An 8,772-nucleotide genomic window follows, 5' to 3' on the forward strand; every position below is an offset into this window, starting at 1 on the left:
CATCAAGACTTCATTTTTATGCTATAAATGGACCAAAGGACTTCAGATCTAACCATTTCAGCCTCTGGAGTTGCTCAACTCTCAAGAGGATGTCCAAAACCAACTAAAGGGACAAAATAGAAAACCCTAGCTAGATCTAGTGAATAATATGGCAAGATCAAAGCTTTATACCTCCAGTAGCTCTTCAAGGTGAACTAGATGTAGATTCTGGAAGCCCAATATCACTTCAAGCTTGCTTAGCAACTCCTCCTTCTTGAATGCACACTAAAATGGCCACAAATGCACTCCTTAAGCTCAAAACACACTCTCTAATGATTCTAGGGTTTTTAGGGACGTTTGAAGGTGAAGGAGGTTGATTAGGGTGGAGCTCAAATGAGGTAAGGATGCTTATATAGGCCTCAAGTCCGGAAATTAGGGTTTGAACATCCGTCACGTATGCCCCGCGTACTCTTGGTACGCCCAGCGTACGTGCTGGCCCTCCGCGATCATCTATGCATGGTACGGTAAGCGTACTCATGAAGTACGCCCAGCATACTTAAGGGACTTACTATGCAATAGCTAAAACTTCAAGGGCCTCTATGGTAATACCTGAATTGGAGTGTTACAGCCGATGGTTATGATGGGATTTATACATAGCAAACAATCCTATGTGTGCATGCAACCCTAATTGTTGGATCTATGTTTTCTCTATTAGACATACAAGCATTGAAAACAAATCTAGAAACCCTAGGAGGCATGTACTATTTTCGAAATCAACATAAATTAGGGTTTAGATACATACCTTGATTTTTATATAGCAATAACAATGAATCCTTGTAGATCTTGAACTCTTGAGAGCAAGTGCCTCAAATGTGACACCTCTAATGGCTTACAAACACTCTATGTAAGAGGATGAGAGGAGAGACGAGGAGGAAGCACTAAAATTCGGCTCTACTAGGGTTTGATAGCATGGGTCCAAAATTCTATGGGGTTGGGGTCTTTATATAGCTGTTGGTTGCTTAGTCCCAAAGCAAGGGTTTGCTGGAGGAAACCCTAATTTCCAGCTTAGGGCCTAAGCAGTCCATGGACTCCTTATCTAAGAGCCTTGGACTAAAACTTATAGGGCCTCCCTATAATTTCCGTCCACTCCTTTATAAGGGGTCCAATAGCCCAATTTCACAACTATCAATTAATTGCAAAAACAACCCCTACACTTTTAATTAATTCCTTTAATCCCAAAATTAATTCCAAATTAATTTCTGATTAAATATTAATTAAACAACATGATCCCTAATTAATATATTATTCTCATAATACATTAATAAATCATTTATATCAATTTATTATTCCAAATAATAAATTCAACCTCTCTCTCCAAAAGTCATCATGTCAAGTTGCTAGAGTGAAGGCAACCCAAAAGGACTGTGTTACTATCAATTCAAGTATATATCCTTTTGGGTTGCCTTCACTCTAGCAACTTGACATGATGATTTTTGGAGAGAGAGGTTGAATTTATTATTTGGAATAATAAATTGATATAAATGATTTATTAATGTATTATGAGAATAATATATTAATTAGAGATCATGTTGTTTAATTAATATTTAATCAGTTAGTTTGGAATTAATTTTGGGATTAAAGGAATTAATTAAAAGTGCAGGGGCTGTTTTTGCAATTTATATGGGCTTAGACACCTAATCCACCTCGTCAGTTACGTGTCCTAAGATAAGGGATCATATAATCCCCTGTTCTACAATATATCATGTGGACAAATGACATGGAACAGAATCATTCTCATTGTCCAACAGTTTTTTTCCCGATTTCTAATTTGTAATGACAAAGAACCTAATTGAACACATCAATTCAGTCGTGATCGGGCCCGGTACATAAGTCAACACCAAATCATCGAGGGCCCCAAGATATCGCTTTTTCCCCTTAGGGAAAAATGAACAGATAAACTTTGACTTATATTCTTGTACTATTTACTCATCAAATCGTACACAACAATATGTTTTATAACGTCAAGTTACTGATGCGTTTACGCATTATCAATAAACAACCAACTCGTAAACAACAACTCATATATCTCGGTTTAAAGATTATATGATATTATCGTCTCAGAATTACTCGTGATAAATTCCAAGAAGTAATTCTCTGAGCATAGGTTAATCCAACACTTAAATCCCTATTTCAAAAGTACTCGTGAATGTTGCAGCAAACCATTGCTATGTCTAAACCTTAGACAATCTACAATCCAATTCACGACAGTCTTAATTCACTACTTACTTCCAAAGTATGATCGATTGTGGATGTTTTGAATAATCCAATTATTCGGGAAGTAAAACATGCAAAGTTGAAACACAATGATAAACAATTGACAAAAGATAGTAAACAATACTCATAAATAATTCTCCATTACTTAATCATTAAATGTCAATTACATTTATTTGTTACAAGTTTCTAAATATCTATCTAATCACTAAAACTAATATCATCCTTCAGACCAATGCTCCTCGCATGCTGAACGTGCTTAATCCTACTCAGACCTTTTGTGAGGGGATCTGCTGGATTCTCTTCCGATGATACCCTCTTCACAATGAGGTTTCCTTCTTCTACACGATGTCTGATAAAGTGATATTTTCTATCAATATGTCTTGATCTACCATGATCTCTTAGTTACTTGGTTAAGGAAATCGCTCCTTCATTATCGCATAAAATCTCTATGGGCTCCTTTATGGCTAGCACTACTCCAAGATATCCGATGAAGTTTTTCAACCATATAGCCTCTTTCGACGCTTCGCTCGCTGCAATGTACTCTGATTCACAGGTTGAATCAGCCACTGTTTCCTGCTTGGAACTTGTCCAAGTCACAGCTCCTCCATTAAGGGTAAACACCCAACCAGACTGATAACGGAAGATGTCTCTATATGTCTGAAAACTGGCATCGCTATAACCAGTAACTCTTAAGTCATCACTGCCACCAAGCACAAGGACCCAGTCCTTAGTCCTTCGCAGATACTTAAGAATGTTCTTGACCGCTATCCAATGATCTTTACGCGGATTTCCCTGATATCGACTAACCATGCTCAAAGCAAAAGCCACGTCAGGGTGAGTACATGTCATAGCATACATGATCGATCCAACGGCGGAAGCATATGGAACTCGACTCATTTCTGCTATCTATGCATCAGTACTCGGACTCTAAGTCTTACTCAGTTTGGTATTGCTCTGGATGGGTAACTCTCCCTTCTTGGAATTCTCCATGCTAAAACGCTTTAGCACCTTATCCAGGTATGTACTTTGACTAAGTCCAATTAGTCTTATATTCCTATTTCTCAAAATCCTTATTCCCAGAATATAGGCAGCTTCTCCCAAATCCTTCATAGCGAAACACTTTCCAAGCCAGGACTTACCTTCCTGCAAAGTTGGAATGTCGTTTAAGTAGTATATCATCAACATACAATACCAGAAAAGTGACTATACTCCCACTAGCTTTGACATATACACAAGATTCGTCTTCGCTTCTAGAGAAACCATACTCTTTGACTTTCTCGTCAAAACAAAGATTCCATCTACGAGAAGCCTGTTTCAATCCATAGATTGATTTCTCAATCTTACACACTCTATTGGGGTATTTAGTATCCACAAAACCCTCTGGCTAACTCATGTAAAGATCCCCATCCAACTTTCCATTAAGGAAAGCGGTTTTTACATCCATCTGCCATATTTCATAATCATGAAACGCAACTACTATGTCGACATATGTAACAGATAAACATAAACACAGAACCAACAAATACAGATAATTATACAGATCTACTAATCAGTCATATAGTATCATAGTACTATCCTATAACTAGGAACATAATCTAGTGGGTCGGCATTGGTGCCTTCGACCCACAAGTACAGTGAGGAAAACTCACCTCTTAGTCTGAAAAGATCGTTGAACATGACACTGCTCCTAATATCAGCTCTACCGGTCACCTATTCATTGGAACATGACCAAACTTAACTTATAATCAAAATACCCAAAACACCCTAAATCAACTTAGTCAAAAACAGGTCAATGTCGAAAAGTCAAAAAGTCAACCGAGTCAACTCAGCTGAGTATACCCACCGTACTCAGCTTGTACGCTTAGCGTACACAAGCCTTGACCAGAAACATGGTGTTGACCCCGTACGCCCTGTGTACCATTACATACGCCCAACGTACGTGCAACCATCATTTCCTTATATTAAGAGCTTAATCCCTTAATCTCTTTTCGTCCAAATTCCGATCTAGTCCTCAAATGATGTCCTTAACCATAAAGTTTCCAACTTTATGGTCTTGCATGGCCATTAAATGCTCAATACCAAAAACCCTAACTTCTCAACTCTTTAAGACATCCTAGCTCATGCATGGAAGGAAACTAAGGTCCAAGATTACATTTTTATGGTTCCTAATAACTCCATAATGGATAAAGTTTCCAACTTTCTTCATTAGAACGGTCCAACCAACCAAGATCTATTCTTTAAGTCTCAAAGGCACCAAAAGTGCATCTTTTCCAACTTAATCCATTAAGTCTAAGTCTCAATCCTTTAGATATGAATCAATATGATGTTTAGATGGATAAATTTTCCAACTTTATCCATAACAAGGTCACAAACTTTCAAGATCTAAACTTTATGCACTAAAGTGACCAAAAGTTAATAACATCTAAGACTAGCTAGATCTATCAAATGCATCATCAAGATTCAAACTTTATACCTCTAGAAGAATATCAAGGTGAACCAAGTCTGGATCTACAGGCTCCAATGCAACCAACACTTCTCCAAAAAGCTCCTTCTTCTCCAAGATGCACCAAGAACACTCCAAAGCACTCAAGCACACCTTCTTTTGCTCAAAAGGCTCAAAATAGGATTATGGTTTTCAAGGGAGGGTGTTGCAGAGGCGGAGGCTGAGAATGCAATGGGTTTGGGGAAGTTAATGAACTTAAATAGGGATCAAACCATGGAAATGGGGTTTAGGCACTGATCACGTACGCCCAACATACTAAGGGATTCCCTAGTACGCCCAACGTACTTCCCCCTACGCCCAACGAACGTGGTTTAACCAAAAACCGTCATAATTTCAAACAGTCATAACTTCTTCGTTTCAACTCCGAGTTCAACGATATTTATATCTCGGCCTATGATTTTTCCCTTTTTACCCTTCGGCCCAAAACACAATTCAAGGGTTAAATCTCTTAACTATCATTGCCTCCTTCTACAAGGACTAAACTTTGCATCTTTAAGGCCCAAATCTTTACACAATCGACTTCCGGCCCACGGCCCAGAAATGGCAGGAAACAGGATGTTACACTATGTAACGACCCAATTTTTCAAAAGAAATTTTTCATTTTTAATTAACCAAAATATGTTTCATCAATTATGTAATCCCAAATACAATTGTTTTCAAATTCATAACATCAACAATTTTTATTTTAAAAAAACAGAGTGTCCCATGATAACGACTGAGAGAGAGTGCACGTCGTGACATCAAGCCTTGCCCTTGCCCTTGGGCTCAAATATACCTGAAAAAAATCTACAAACTATAAGCTAATGCTTAGTGAGTTCCCCAGAGCATACCCAACACACAATCCACATAACACATATCATATTAGCTATAGAATCTACATATATACCACATAAGTCATGCATACAACAAATAGGGATGCCTTGGGCTCGTCCCTAGGGTCTTACTCCACGATTCCATGGGCTCCCCACATGGTCTTACACCTAAGTGCCATGGGATCTCCCATGGTCTTTGATAGGAAATCCATGAGCTCTCCACATGGTCTTACATCCAAGTGTCATGGGCTCTCACATGGTCTTCCATACATACATACCACATATACCACTAGCATGCTTCCTAGCTCATACCAACTAACATGCCACATAATACAACTACAGCTAGGATACCACATATCATAAAATGGGTCGGCCGTGGTGCCTTAGACACATTGGTATGGTGAAGAGACTCACCTCTCGAATGCTGAACTGCCAAGCTAGTATTAGATATGTCCCACGTGCTGCTCCGACTCAACTGCCTATAATCATTATGTGATTTACTTCACATAATCCCATAATTACCCTCAAGGTCAACCCTGGTCAAAGTCAAGGTCAACATTCAAGGTCAACAGTCCATGTTGACCTCAACTCGTCGAGTGCATTCAACAACTCGTCGAGTTCCTGTATGACTTGTTAACTCGCCGAGTTACCTTTGTAACTCGTCGAGTCCCTCCCGAGTCCATTCCACTGAATCCTGCATCAACTCGTCGATTCACCCTCGTGACTCGTCGAGTTCATCATATGTCCTGAAAACTAATGTCTGATCAGACCAAAACCCTAATCATTCACTGCACTCATCCAGAAACCCATAAACGGGCAAACCCTACCCCGACTCATCGAGTCAGCTAAGGGACTCAACGAGTTCCTTCAGTCCTTTCCAAGTTCAGCCCTTTTTAGTGGGATCTAAGGTCCCAAACTCTAGATCCAAACTCCCTTAATGCAGATACCACGTAAAGTTGCAAACTTTACGTGCATGCAAGGCCCTTCAAGGCCATAACCTCAAAACTAAGCTTCTTGCAAGGTTTTTGTGCATGGAAAGGGGCTAGGCTGCATAAATTGAGCAACTTTATGTCATTGGGGACCTAGAGAGGTCCAGATCTGGAACCATATCCTTGTGATAAGTCCAGATCCGAGTTTGACTCCATTTTGCACCAAAAATGGTCATTTACTTCCAACAAAAGGGATCTAATCAACTGGAGATCAAGGTGACGACTTTATACCTCAAGATGATGGCCAAAACAGAGTAGATGTCGGATCTACTGCTTCTCTCCTTGCTCCTTCCTCTTCAAGCTCTAGAATCCTTCACAAATACCCTAAAACCACTCACAAAAGCTCTTACTCTCACTCAAGAAGGTTCAAGGTCGATCTAGGGTTTTCTCTGGCTATTAGGGTGATAAGGGAGGCTACAAGAGGCGCATTAAGTTCTTTAAATAGGGTGCAACCCCTAAAAATTAGGGTTTCTCTTTAAAGCTCCTACCCGTCGAGTCGGGGCCTTCCGACTCGTTGAGTAGGACCCAAACTCCGCATCCCCTAACACTCTCTACTCGACGAGTTGGAGTACCCCAACTCGCCGAGTCCATGCACAAAACCCTAAAAATTATATAAATTAATCAATACTTGGAACAGGTGTTGCAAGTCTCCCCCACTTGAACTAGACTTCGTCCTTGAAGTCTGCTTGTCCAAATAAATCCGGTTATTGGTCTCGCATCTCGTCCTCCGGCTCCCAAGTCCACTCGGAGCCCCTGTGGTGCTGCCATTGCACCTTTACCAGCTTCACTTCCTTGTTCCGAAGAACCTTGGTCTTCCTATCTAAGATTGCAACCGGCCTCTAAATGTAGTTCAGGCTCTCATCCACCTGAATGTCATCCAGAGAAACGACTGCGGCCTCGTCAGTGACACACTTCCGAAGCTGTGATGCATGGAAGGTGTTGTGGATTTGGCTAAGCTCATCCGGCAGATCCAAGCGGTATGCCACCTTGCCCACTCGGGTCGTAATCCTAAACGGGCCTCTATATCGGGGTCCTAGCTTTCCCCTCTTTCGAAACCTGATGACCCCCTTCCATGGTGACACTTTCAGTAGCACAAAGTCCCCCACCTGGAACTCAAGATCCGATCGCCGCCGGTCAGCACAACTTTTCTGACGGCTCTGCGCAACCCGCAGCTGGTCGCGCACCTGCTGAATCATCCTGGTAGTCTTGAGCACTACTTCATTGATCCCCATGACCCGATGTCCAACCTCGCCCCAACAAACTGGGGTCCTGCATTTCCTACCATACAATATCTCAAATGGAGGTCGGTCGATACTGGCATGGTAACTTTTATTGTACGAAAACTCTGCCAGTGGAAGGTACGAATCCCAACTCCCTCCAAAATCCAACACACATGCTCGCAGCATATCCTCAAGTGTCTGGATCATTCTCTCACTCTGGCCATCTGTCTGGGGGTGGTACGCTGTACTAAAATGCAGCTGAGTGCCCAGTTCCTCGTGGAACTTCTTCCAGAACCTAGATGTAAACTGAACATCTCTGTCAGAGACTACCGACATTGGTACGCCGTGTCTAGCCACCACCTCTTGCACATAAATATCCGCCAATTTCTCAGTGGATATACTCTCAGAGATCGGAACAAAGTGAGCAGTCTTCGTCAATCTGTCCACAATCACCCATATGGCGTCCACACCCCTCGTCGTCCTCGGTAACTTAGTGATGAAGTCCATAGTGATCTCTTCCCATTTCCACATGGGAATGGGTAATGGCTGAACCTTTCCATGAGGCCGTTGATGCTCGGCCTTGACCTTCCTGCAAGTCAACCACCGCTCCACAAACCAGGAGATCTCTCGCTTCATGAAGGGCCACCAGTAACTCAGTCTCAAATATCTATACATTTTCGTAGCCCCCGGATGTATAGAGAACTTGGACTTGTGTGCCTCCTCCAATATCTTCTGTCTCACTCCTCCAGTCACCGGTGCCCATACTCGGCCACACTGTGTAAGAAGACCTTGGCTATCCTTAACAAACAAAGGATATTGTCCCCGAATCCGCTCTATCTTCCAATTCTCCTTCTTCACCCCCTCGACCTGAGCCTCCTTGATCATATCCAACAATGGAGAGATCATCGTCATCCTCAAACAAACGTTCCCGATCGGGGAACCTGCCGCCTTGCGGCTTAAAGTATCGGCCACCACGTTGGCCTTCCCTGGATGAT

This window comes from Lactuca virosa, chromosome 1 (assembly GCF_052849685.1).
Source record: "Lactuca virosa cultivar CGN04683 chromosome 1, Lactuca_virosa_CGN04683_v6, whole genome shotgun sequence".
Lineage (NCBI taxonomy): Eukaryota > Viridiplantae > Streptophyta > Magnoliopsida > Asterales > Asteraceae > Lactuca > Lactuca virosa.